This window comes from Clytia hemisphaerica, unplaced genomic scaffold, assembly GCF_902728285.1.
Source record: "Clytia hemisphaerica strain Z4C2 unplaced genomic scaffold, Clytia hemisphaerica genome assembly, whole genome shotgun sequence".
Lineage (NCBI taxonomy): Eukaryota > Metazoa > Cnidaria > Hydrozoa > Leptothecata > Clytiidae > Clytia > Clytia hemisphaerica.
The window spans coordinates 410,752-424,406 of record NW_027104547.1 but is presented as its reverse complement, the minus strand read 5'-3'; the positions used below and the strand labels follow the sequence as shown (position 1 = coordinate 424,406).

At 35.0% G+C, this 13,655-nt stretch overlaps 1 long non-coding RNA gene across 2 annotated transcripts; it reads left to right on the top strand.

Moving 5' to 3' along the window:
* Positions 1-9,255: 9,255 nt before the first annotated feature.
* Positions 9,256-13,427, top strand: LOC136822699 (uncharacterized). 2 transcript variants are annotated; one of them, XR_010848930.1, is made up of 6 exons: positions 9,256-9,468; positions 9,664-9,765; positions 9,985-12,094; positions 12,562-12,674; positions 12,952-13,028; positions 13,298-13,427. It is a non-coding gene; the product is annotated as an uncharacterized lncRNA (long non-coding RNA). The 2 variants fall into 2 exon arrangements; XR_010848929.1 differs by having other exon boundaries at positions 11,929-12,674.
* Positions 13,428-13,655: the final 228 nt, after the last annotated feature.

Sequence of the window (13,655 nt, the reverse complement as noted above, 5' to 3'; positions counted from 1 at the left end):
CATTTTTATCTTTATTTTGTGCTCATTTTGACTTTTTTGTGTAGATATAAAATGTTTTAGGACATATCAGTACTTTTTTTTAATAAACAAAGCTTTTTTGAAGCAGAACTGCTTGTTTAATTTCATTTGTGCTGAAAAAGTGTCTCACATGCTGGTTTATGTCGAATAGTCATAAGCGTAATCAACAAAAAAACACTGGCAATTCAATGGTAACCATGTAAACAATGATTTGAATTTATAGAATTTAGTTGTTTGTCTTCTTTATGGAGAAATAGAAACTTTTTACTCAAAATACTCGTACTTTTGACTTTGGTTACGGAATGTGAATTTTTATGGCAGTGTTTTAAAAAAGTGTAAAATTCAAATCAAAATTTAATGCTTTTTCTACTTCTGGTCAAAATTTCAGCCAGAAAGGTAGGGTAGAAAGTATATTTTAAATACCACTTTTGATTTGAGGTAGGTAAAATTTTACATGTCGGCCATTTTTCCTTGTTTACAAATTTCTCACTGCGATTCGAGATCAATTCGGACGATTGAAATTCAAAATGGCGGATATATTTTTCACAGTTCAAAGCACTGAAATTGGTTTCTACATGGAATCTGGGTAGGGGGTTTGTTTTTTGTCTTTCTACAAACCTCACTAACTAGCTAGAGGAGGAAGGAGGAAGGCAGGAGGAAGCTCAGATGTCAGAGGGGTTTTAATAGCTTTGTTCTTAATTGTCTCAGGCTTGCTTGAGGAAAACCTACCATAGTAATCTATAGTCAGATCAAATCGGAATTTTTAACTATAGAGACAGGAAAGATAGAGGTAGCTATTGTAGATTTTTTAAAGTTATACCTGATAAGAGGCTCCCACCAGTGGGTGTACGTATAGTGGTATTTTGGGTTACATCGAAAACACTGTACAAACCCACTGTACAAAATCCCATCGTACACGAAAATTACCACCGTACAATGTACTGTGGGTGTGCGATCGACTATATAAACAACTACCCACCGTACAATGTACGGTGGTAATTTTCGTGTAGGGTGGTCAAAATAGGTTAGGCTCAATCCACCGTACACCCACCACCGGACTGTCAGGGTTGTGATGAGGGGTGCGTGCCGCTGCTGGTGGCTGGGGGCTTTCTGAGGGGGACTCCATGTCCAGCTGGCTCCTCCTCTATCTGCCTCTATTGAATAACAAATTACTACAACACATGACAACCTTTTCCTCAACAGTATTCGGGAGCAAAAGTGTTTTTGGTATATAAACAAGGGGAGTCACAGGCACCAGGATTAAGCATACCGTACTTCCTCCATTAAGCGCCTCCCTCTAATAAGCGCCGTGCCTAATAAATTTTGAATTTTGAAATAAGCACCCCCCTCCAATAAGCGCTGCACGTTTAAATATGGTGTTTATTAGAAAATTAAGGAGAAACAAGAATTGTTATTGTTTTATTTCTTAGTAAAAGAAGAGAACACATCACAGATTGGTTAATTCTGCCTTGTACATTACTAAACTCTGATAGATCGAAACTTGGAAACTCAAATTTCAAAATAAGCGCCGCCCTCTAATAAGCGCCACACCTAAAAATAGGAAAATTAAATAAGCGCTGCGATGCTTATGAGGAAATACAGTAGTCAAAGTTAATTGAATGCAATTGAATCTCAATCAAATCTAAAAATTGCAATATATAATATTCAATCCCGTTCAGAAGTAAAACTCCAATCCGTCAAGGTTGTGTTTGACTTTGTGTTCAATCGTTGATTCTGTTGTTGCCTTAAAACAGGTTTTTGAATTATATATTTGTATAAATTATTTTTGGTTATCTTTCAAAACTTTCAGATGTTCCTGTGTGTAATAAAATTTGCACTTTTTTTCAATAGATTTTAGTATTATGTTACGTGAAAAATGGATATGATGGATTGTGAAAAAAAACTTGCAGATGATGTTTTAGGAGTACTAAACCTGGTTGTGGAAACTGTTTGTCTCCGTGAAGATCACAAGATTTTATCAACAAAAGATCGGGAAAGTTCTCAAATTGAAAAGTAAGTATTTGGTAAACTTTGCAAGTAAGAATAATGTATGTACCTCTTTAGCCTCTAATTGTCCTCTGTCATATGCCGGAGGCTTTGTAACATAATGACAAGACAAGCAGATTAAACAAAGGAATTGTAACGGTGACATTATTTTTTAAACATGATACCTCTTACCATTCCTTGAATCAACTGTGCAGGCTAATTAGCTAGGTATTGTGATTAACACAACATCCTAGGGGTTCCTCTTGGCATTATTAATACTTATCTTTTGATAGAATCAAAAAGATTAAGACATGTTCGATAATAAAAGTCTATATGTAACTTTTTTTTAGATTGTGTTCCAAAAGTCGAAAATGCGCAAAATTATTTCATCATAGTGGTAAATGCAACTCAAAACGTAATTACCATTCTTACTGGATGGGAACCAAGAAAATTAAAATCAAAGAAAGAAATGAAATTCAGACGTGTGTCGATATATTGAAAAAGAATGCTGTGGTTTTGGAAGACAAGAATAAAGCTGCAGGTATTTTTTACTTTCTATTTATTTATTTATTTTCTACACAACTTAAGATTTTGTGGCAATTTATTTTCATGGTTGAACCTAAATACTTTAATGGGATAAATTTTCGCGGGGATTAAATTTCGCGGTTGAGCTCATCCGCGAAATTTTAAGATTTCGCGGGGATTAATTTTCGCGGTTGAGGGATTTCCTGATTTTTCTCGGGGATTTAATTTCGCGGATTGGGGTACAAATTAAAATTTTTGAAAAGGGTCAAAACATTGAAATAAAATTTTTCCAGGAAAATTAAGAATTTATTTTTCAAGTAATAAGAGGGTGTTTTGGAATAGGGCGAGGAGATATGTATTACAACTATCAAAAGTTGATAAAAATAGAAATTTCGCGGATTGCAAAAAAAATTCAATTTTTTCGCGGAAACTAATTTTCGCGGATGGGCCTATTCCAAATTTCCAATAGGACTTATTTTCGCGGATGACACCCAAATCCGCGAAATCCGCGAAAATTAATCCCCGCGAAAATTTATCCCATTAAAGTAGTAAAATAATTAAATTTTTACAATTATCAGGAAACACTGCATTTTAAAAAAGTCTTGGTTTGTTTAGCATACCCTGTCAGGCAAAAACTAAACATAAAAATGGAAATATTGATCAAATAAAAGAATAAATGTAATTCTATAATAGCCCAAGGTTACAAGGATTCAACCTTTCTTTTAGAAACAAAGAAGTTGGAGCTGAGTGAGGAGTGTGAAAAGCTGAAATTGAACGCAAAGAAGCTGAGTGAAAATTTTGATAAATTGAATGTTTTGTTGGAGCAGCGCCAATTTGCCAAGTCAAAAAGAGAAGCCAACCCTACAACAGAGGCAATGATAGTTGATGTTAAGAGCTCGACAAGGTACAGACGCAGAAAAGAGACAAAAAATGTAATGGAATATATCCATGGTGGCCCGAAGGGGGCACTTTACGGCACATGGGACTTTTTAACAAGTATCACAACATATGAACAGTTGGAAAAATTGTTGATCACTTTCAAAAGAGGAAAATTCATTGAAAAAGTCCAAGGTAAATTTGCTGATGCCCTCAAAAAGAGTGATGTGGGCCTTAAAAAAGCGCTTGCATTAAAATATGCCACCTACATGTCACGTCGCAAATACAATATGCAATGCAAAATTCAGAAGTCAGCGTTCAGTACCAATGATGGAGAAAATGTTGCCAATCCAGTCAAATATGGAGAATTGCAACTGGATCTGAAAACTGCAGTTGTTTCGCATAATCGGGTTGACCAATTTGCAAAGGATATTGATATTGGTCAAGTACACATTATTGGTGGGTATTCAGGTGTAGCTCGAACAGTATCTGCACTTACATCTATGATTGTTGACCTGCATTCCAACGTGCCAAATTTGAAATCTGACTTGATATGGTTCAATCAGATTGAAAATCACTTTGTGGTAGAGTTTTCTGACGATGGAGCTCCAGAAAGCAAGGAGACCACAATGTCCATCGGTTCGCTTACAATGTGGAATTTTGGGTCCCGTGTTCGAAGTCGACAGTTTCATTACCCTCTTCATACTGTCAGTGCTGGGGAAAAAGATTCAATATGTGAAGATCTTTGGAGACAACACACAGAAGAGATGACCCTGATAGAAGGTAATGTCCTTAATGTTAAAGGGAATAAAGTAACCTTTGAGTTCCAACCTTCTGCAGATCAATCTTGGCAGTTCTGGGCCAATAACGTACTATCGGCAAGTGCAACTTATCCGTCTCCTTTTGCCAATGTCCACAAGGGTGATTTGAATTATATAGGAGGAGCAATTGGTGAAGAAAAAGATAAAAAATGGACACCACCAACAACTGAAAGCCGTCAAAAGGAAATCAAAATGATTGAAGAGTTTCGTGGCACTCTTTCTCCAGAACTCACCCCTAAACAAAAGCACGATCAAGAACTTGGGTACATGGCAAAGGAAGGAATCCGGCAGCTGGGTGAACCAAGGATTGGAATCTTTGCTGACAGACAAAGACCAGATCCACTGCACTTAGAGATCAATAGTTGGCAGCATCTTCTCAGCTTGATTTACTTGGAAGCCATCAGACGTGGTCGGTTCAATGAGTTCCATGCAAAATTATCGACTCCAAAATCTGAAGGGGGCTGTAGCCTCAAATATGTTGCAAATCTTATTTACAAGCATTATGAAATTGAGTCAGAGCGCATGAAGAAACTCAGTATTCGACTGATAGGAGCCCAATCCATCCTTTTAGCCCAATATGGCTACCGTCTCATTGATGCCCCTAGAGAGCACTAATGAATCTCAAGCAGAATTAATTAGTCGATTGGCGCTGTCAAAGATTTGTGAAAAACTTCGTGATATTGGCTCTGTAATCAACCAAGTGAAAACAAATGATGATTATCCTGAAAAAGTTAACAAACTCTGCAAGCTCTACTTCAATTTATATTCACTTTTCTTTCCGCAGCATTGTAACGTGACAGTTTGGACGCTTGGTTATGTTGTACCGTATCATGCGAAATCAGTGTTTGACAATTACAAAATTGGGTATGGTATTTTAACAATGCAGGGAAAAGAGGCAAAGCATTCTGCAATAAAGCATGAACTTAAAACATGCTCTAATCGGTCATTGGCCAATGACAAAACAGGTAAATGGTACCAGCTCATGAGAGCTAGCTTCATAAGAACATTTTATTTACCCTATCATATGCCGAACCTAAATAACGCTTACCATTCTCACTTCCAATCCCGCATACCCTATTTCAACAGCGATCCTGGTTATTGCTACTGTTCACGCTCAATACAACCATCAGAGGAGATGTGTTTTATCTGTGAAAAGTCCCTTACGATAATGAATGATGCCACCATTGGAATTATGTCCCAAAAGCTTTTGAAAATTTTCAAGCCTCTAAAATGTAAGGAATGTGGATTGCGTTTTCCTGACAAACCAACCCTTCAAAGTCATTGTACGGAGCATAAGAACAACAATTCTTCAAAAACAATAGTTCCTAAAAATCTTAATTTAACCCAATTAAGATCTGAACTAGAATCTAGAAATCTGTCAGCTCTTGGCAGCAAACAAGAATTGAGACGTCGCTTGGAAGGTGCTATTTCTATGTAATGTTTTAGTACAAATATTATTGTTTTATCTAATTTTCTAAGCTAGATTATTTTTTGGAGATTTTCTCAAATTTCATTATTTTTTCTACATTTTTTGCCATTATTTTGAAATTAGTAATCTTGAGCTCTTTATATGAACATCAAGTAATTCATATAAAATGAACGAAATGAAGTAAAAAATAAAGAGGCTATCGGATTTCTAATTTTCGTTTAACTGTTGTTCCAGAAAGGATTCCGGATTGAAAATATTTATAACACATTTTCATGTTTTATTTTAGTTAAGATTCATTTTTTTGATAATGTTCCTTCCTAGTTTGTTTTAATTGTTTTGCAATTTTGCTTTATCAGATTCAATTTAAAGATAAAAAACAAATTTGAAAAATATAGTAGAGAATAGTTCAATCTTGGTAATTGTATATTTATTTAAATAATTTTAAAAAAAATTCTTAAATTATTACTCTTCTTCAAAATTATTATACAAATTTAATTTTTATTGTCTACTTAGACTTATTTGAATAGAAATTTTGTTTTTCATTTTAACTGAAATTAATTTGATCTTTTAATAAATTATAAATTTGTTGTACTGTATTGATATAGGTGTTAGAAAAATATGTAAAAAAATTTAATTTCTGAATCATGTAGGTAGGATATTTCATCTATTTGGTGTTTAATACACATTCTGTAATTATATTTATTTTTAGTGATATTTTCTCAAAAATCAAATCCACATTTCATCAATTTTTGTGTCTGAAGTTTGTAAAACATATTTTGATTTGTTTATCCAGGTTTATCCAAACTAACTACTTTCCTCTGTGTTTGTCCTAGCCCGGGAGTCGAACCGGGATCTCAATCAAGTATCTTGCCATTAGACCACCAGGACTTTAATTAATGTAGAAAAAAGTAGATAGCAGTATAAAACAGAGAATTTCAAACCTTAAGAAATTTAAATTTTCAAAACTTTAGACCAAAACAAAATATTTAAAATGTACTCTTTCTCACGTCAAGCTCGTATAATGCTAATACACCTGTGCATGCAGGAAATCTGGGTTCGAATCCTAGTCTTGACAAATGCAGCTTGCAAAATTTTAGCCAGTTCTAAATATAATTTCTGTATATCTCCTATCAAAATAAGAAATATATTAATATTCTTCGAACTTTGAATATGAATATAATATATATACAATAAATTAAGCTAGAAGCTACAATAAAATAGTCAAGAACTGTCAAAGTGTCCTTAGCTTAAAGTCTCTCTCAAAAATGTAACAAAACTAAGTAGATCTACTCTTACTCAAGGTAGTGGCTAAATAGTAATGGACTTTGTATCTTGACTTAGACTTTTTTTTGTTGATAGTCGGTTAATTAAGATTTTTCTGCAAATTAGCTGCCGCCGATTATCCGTTAATTAGGCTAAAGACATATGAATTTGAATTTGAGACTGAAAAAACTTTACATTATATATTTTTTCAAGAAAAAATTTGATAGCTAAGCGCTTCTTTGAATCATCATTTGCAACAAGTTTTTGTTTACTTAACCCACATTGAGTCCTGTTTGATTTTTTCATGTATCCTCGTTGAAATTTTCAAGTCAAAATTCAGCGACGTAGTAGGGCTAATAGCCCCGAGAGCCAAAAATAAGGTCTGCTTTTAAGGTTCACACATGCGCGCACCCATCAAAGATGGCGGCAAGAGATTTTGTTGATTGCCGACTTGATTCATCGGGATTTACTAGATTTTAAAAACCCTGCAAATTTTACTACCGACTGACCGACCGACTGACCGACCGGCTGGATTTGAAGATGTTTTATGACTCAAACAGAACATATTTTAGATTGTCGCATTAGTCCATTACTCTTTAACCATTACCCTTACTCAACATCCAGGTTATCACTCATCTTTTTCCTCATCCTCATCACCATTTTCTTCTACTTCTGATATTGCTAATGGATCAGTCTCAATTTCCTGATTCATTAACGCTTGTAGTGTTTTGTCTACTGGAAAGTCATCCTCATTGTATCTCTGAATATAAAAACATGTCTTTAAAACTTTTCTCTTCTCGTTATACTCGAAGCGGATAGGGGTGTACAAACTAACAACAACTTTTGCACTACCAGTATAAGTTGACACCGAAACTTTATTTTCATCAATCTTGTCAGCATACCTGCGCTTAGCTAAAACGTAGGTGCCATTAAAGCGCTTGGGGTGGAAGATTTTGTTGGCCCCATCCATATTTTCAACAAAGATGAATGTTTTCCCCTTGGCCGTCCTCTTTATATCTCCCCCGTAACCAACTACCAAGGTGCTGAAGTGGTTGAAAAGCTGGATAGCCATTGACGTAGTTAAAGGGGGGGCAAGATGGGTGAGATGGCCCCTTCTTAACTTCTCGTACATCCCCATCCCTATATCCCAGAGAACATGGTCAAGAAGAGGACCAGTCAACAACACACGGTTGCCAACCACTTTCTCCAAACCCCCATCTAAATCACCATTCATACTATAGTCTGGACATTTATCTCCATTATTTTCTTTAAACCATTTAACCTCCAGTTCTCTCAATTTCTTCTCCCTGCCATACCAAAAATTATCATTTCTTTCAGCCATTTCAAAAAGATTTAAGTTGTTGCCTTCTGATTTTATTGCACGGCAGGTAAGTTTGCTTCAGTTTGGTTCTGAACGGTAACGCTCTAAGATCAAGTGACGTCCCCTGGCGTTTTCGCAAAACATTTCCATGAAGCCGACCGTGGCTGTAAGCTATCAATAATCTCCGAGCGACGTATCTCGATTCTAAAGCGTTCCTTTATAAAAAAAGAGACCCGCTCTGGTTTACCGCCAAAATTTACAAAGAAATGAAAAAGATAAATTACCGTAGCCGAAAGACAATTGGCTTCACAGATCACGGGCCGCAGTAGTATTGTCGGTGCCGTGATGATAGCGCCTATTTCTTTCGAATTTTCATGCGAGTGGGAGAATTCGACAGCGAATTTGCCGCCGTGTTCACTTTCATGTCATCCTTGCATAATCAATTTTCTAATTTTATCTTGTCACTTCCGTTCTAGTTTTAAGTTTGTTTGTTTATTTATTGATTTTTTTCATTTATTTATTTGTCATCTTTCGCAGCGAACTGGATGAGACGGTGACTGAGTTGCTCAAAAAGAATAGCCCTTATTCCATGGCCAGTCATTTTAAATTTAAAATCGTGATATTATTGTTATTACAGCAATACGTTACCCCTAAAGGACGCAAGAAGCTGGAAACGACCTGTCCTTACCGAGATTGCCCTACGGGGTTCTATGGACTAAATATCGCTACCCACCTCACGAGCAAGCACCACTTGTGGGATAAGGAAATGGCTCAGATGGAGCAAAATTATCGCCACAGGTACTTCATTTTAATTTAATCGAAAACAGACACCCATGGTATCGAGATAACTGTATTTTCTATTATTGACACCTCAGAAGTGAGCTCAGCCCTAATATTTTTATTCATACAAAGAAAGAATGGAATCTCGATCTCCTTTGTAGGATAAATATTTCATATCACTGTATAGGATCATTTTTTTTTCAAGATATATTTCATTCTTTACACAGGATGTACAATTGGTGCACTCGATTAAAGGCCCATGATAGCACAAGACCGAAGTTGTGCCGGGGTTGCAACAAGTTTTATGACCGTCTAGATACTCATTTAAGAAGCAAACCACATAAAATCAAGGACGCAGGCCAGATTAAAATTGAAACCCAAGCCTGCCAACGTAAGATGAAGGATTTCCTCAACTTCCGTGATTTATTTCCAAGAATGAAACACAACACGTAAGTATATGAATTTCCTTCATTTTCTGTTTCGCAGAACTTGTAAATAAACTTTTAAGAATGCAGATGGGCTTGGTTTAGCTATAATTACTTTTTTTCTTTTTCCAATGGAAAGTATTGAGTTAGTAACTGACTTAATATATTCATTGATCTTATTGCAAAGAAACACATTTTGTTTTTTTAATCTTTATATAGGTTACCATCAACTTTATCTTCATTCGAAACAAGTACGTCCAGGCGTAGTTCAATTTCAACGGCAAAAGAACATACGTCAAGTCCAAAGAAAAGAAAGACTGGGTATGTCATAATATTTTGCACATTAAAGCATCAAGGCTTATTTAGAACCTTTACTAAGGTTTCACTCTTTTCAAGTCATTCATTATTAAGTCCAATCCATCTTTGAAAACGTGAATGAAATTGTACTTGAATGTGGAAGACTTTGGCAAACCATTAAGAATAGGGCAGGATATAGGGCAAAACTTAAAGTTTACGGGTCACTGCTTTTTTCTTATACAGTTCATTGAAATCTTTATCGACGGTAACATCAAGTTCGCGGTCATATCTTCAACAAAAAAGCACAGACTTCGTGCGCTTGTTTTCCATTTGCTAAAGAACAGTGAAACAAGTAATTGTACTTCTCATGTAAAGGTCAATGACAGTAAAACTGACTTACTATCGACCCCATCAAGTGAGATAAGAAAATAAGAGTGCGAATATGATAGAGGGGTTGTTTGTTTACTGATTCCGAATCGGAATAAATCGGTTCACTTTCAGTTTCAATTTCTCACTCGACTTCCACTACCAAGACAGTAGTAGTCAAATTTTCAAGTTCACCCAGGTTCACCATGTTTCACCAATCACAATATGATATGTATGGACTCCAAACAGCCAAACGACCATCCATATTATGCTAGCATTAGATGGTATTTATTATGACTGGAATGATCGACAAGCAAATTAAATCATCTACCCAGCCTGCGCTGCTAGACTACTGGACTTATGAAGAGTGGTGTCTATATAACCTAATAATGTGTTTGTTAATGGTCCTCTATTATTCTTGTAAAAAACTTTCGACCTTTCTCATGGAACTTGTCTGTGTGTGAAAATTTGTGGAGCGGAGGAGAGTGATTTGATTTCTGTTCTGAGCTTGGTGTTCATACTAGGACATTGAAATAAAGTCAAGGAAATAAGTTTTTTATTTATACAATCGAATCTGAAAATTGCGGTAATTCGATCGAGATTCGATTGCGTTCGATTTGGTTCGACTGGTTCGATTGTCGATTCCGTTCGATTGAAATCGTCTGGATATATGGACATTTTTTGGACCCTTAGCTTAAAGAGAATTTTCCTAAAATGAGAAATAAAAAAATTGATGTTTTTGAAACCCTTATAGAGACTTTTTCTCAAGATTTCTATCTATTTTCACTCCATTTTTTTATTTATGGCCTTTTTATAGTTTTGGTATCCCTTTGAAAGACTTTTGAGGGTGGGTAAGGGAACCTTATGGCTTGCACATACCCGGTACCCATCGTGCCTAAGTTGTTTGATAATAAGTCTATTTTGATTTCAAACCATAGTATTTTGATATCTGAATTCAGTCAAAATATAATCAAAGTTATTACAGTACAAGTCAATATCCCCTTCATTTCAACTGCCTTGTTATTACCCCCAGGTGACTATATTCATTAATATTCAAGTTAGATATTCATTTGTTTCATTATATTTATTTAAGTTGAAAGAAATCTCATCATATACAATATTGTACTTAACTGTGTGCCATAATTGGGTAACTGTACAAAGATGGAGGCATAAAAACCTAATTAAAGGATCTTTTTTCACTGAGGCTAGGGGTTAATGAAGTAAAGGGTGTTTTGCTTATTTTAACAAGTAGAGTAAACCTTATTAGTCATTATGCATAATACTTTCGAGCACAAGGCAAACATATTTGTTCATATTTCCTGGGTTTCCTACCCTTGAATAAAAATTCATCAAACTCCAGAAAATTCATTTCAAAAGGGGAACTGTAAATGTTCCATGCATCATTTTGGTTCAATGTACATCTAGTGAACAAAGGACGTGCTCTTAAATAGTAATACATGATGGAAACTTCTCTCAAAGCACTTTGCAAGTGGACGAAATATGTTTTTTCAGTCTAGAAAATAGAAACAACACGGTAAAGTATTTAATTTTTCTTGAATTATTTCTTTTTTCAATAAATTTCTATAGCTCGTTTTTTAAATCACATATACATGGATAGAAGAGAGCGCTACACCCATAATACCTGTATTTAAGATTCATTTCTCTCTGCACTCAGTGGTGCAGGCCCCTACAGTCAAGCAAAGAGAACCAATTGCATTGTACAAAAAGCTGTGTACTCTGATGTACTAGCTAGCCTGCTTTAATTAAAAAAGTGACCTATTTTAAATACATTCTATCAAATTCTCTTTTTTAATGTTATAGGACAGAATGAGTTGGGTTATCATAGACTGGGATGACAGCGGCCTAACATGCAACAGTGTAAATGATACCAATGTTTCATGGGGTGCAACAGCGACTGGTGTGCCTGCTGTTTGAGATATTGTCTCATGCAAGACTGGAAGTCATAGAAAAGTCTTTCTTGTTTTTAGTAGGTTTTATTTATTTGCCTTTTTATTTCCTAGTTAACCTTCCCCGGTTAAATATATTTTTTACTAGGTATAGTAAAAAAATCTTTAAATTACACTTGTGTGAAAACTGATTTCCAAGGGTGGCTAATTTTAATATTTCCAAAAGTCGAGATAATTGAGACTTTTGTTAAAAACAATAGAATTTCAACATAACAACCGTGTCAGGACCCATTTTTAGAAATCTTAAATTGTCATATCTTTAGGTAATTTCTCTCTCTCTTTTACTTTATGTAATAAGAATTTTTTGTAACCATAGCAACTACAAAGAATTTTCAAACAGCCGTTATTTGGTATAGAAAAGAGTAAACTCCTATAAACCATATGTTTTTGGAATCGTCTCAATGAGCTCTTTCATATTCCATCATCAGTTTAATTGATTTCCCCTTCAAGGAGCAAGTGACTTTTCAAATCAATTTATCTTTCTAAGTTTAGATACTAAACGTGAAGCTTATGATCACTATAACAGAATAGCACCACCCAAACCTAGAGATGTTACCACAAAGGCTAGCCGAAAAGTAGCTAAGAGGAAAATTGATAAAGGTTTGTGATTTATTGTAAATCTTTGGACAAGTGTGCATGAATTTTTATACCCAGTGTTTGTTGTATTTTGTTTTCACAAAGACACTTCAGAGAGCAATAATCCAACAATCAAACTTATCTCTAACTTGTGGAAAGGTGATGCAAAATCTGAAGATATCACTTCCTGGCTTTGTTTTATTTTCTCATGATTTGGTTCTTAAAACTTCAAGACTGCTTTTAAGGTAAATTCAATGAACGTGAACTTCAATGCGTTACAGAGATATTTATTTACTTTTAGAATTTGAGACTGATTTGGACTCCATTGCTACTGGCAGCCCTGCGTCCTTACCAAAGAAACAGGCTGACCCTAAAGAGGTAGAAACAAATTCGATTTTATAGTCTTTGAGCTAATGCGTGACAAGGTAATAGGAGATTAATTTGCTTTCTTTTCAAGAATATCTACAAAGTGAAATATTAGAAAGAATCTTTTTTCATATTATTTTAGACATCACATAATTGAGAAGGTTTCTTAGTAATACTAGAACCAAAGTTCGTTACTTAATGTTTGATCGATATAATCGATTTTGATCCCTCGATAGGCTCTGAAGGAGGTTTCAATAGTTTTTTTTGTGAAATCGTTTTAGCTATTGTCAAGACAGAATCAGCAAGAGTTACTTGTCCTCAATGGATCGAGGACAATCTATCTAAGGAGTGAGTTGTTTTAGTTTATTTAACTGAAGTGAGCAAAATTTAAAGTATTGCTATTTTTTTTATGAATAGTAGAGAACCTGATCCTGCTTAAATTCACCAGAACTGCCAATTCCCCAAGAAGGATCAATGCAACGAAAATTAGCTAATGTATTGTTCAATGGAACCAACAACTCCCAAACTTGAAAGTAATGATTATACATGAATATCTTAAACAGAGTTAACTGAAATTAAAATTTGTTGTAAATTATTTCATGGCCAGTCTGGTCCAGTTGAGTTTCTCTAGGTTTTAAT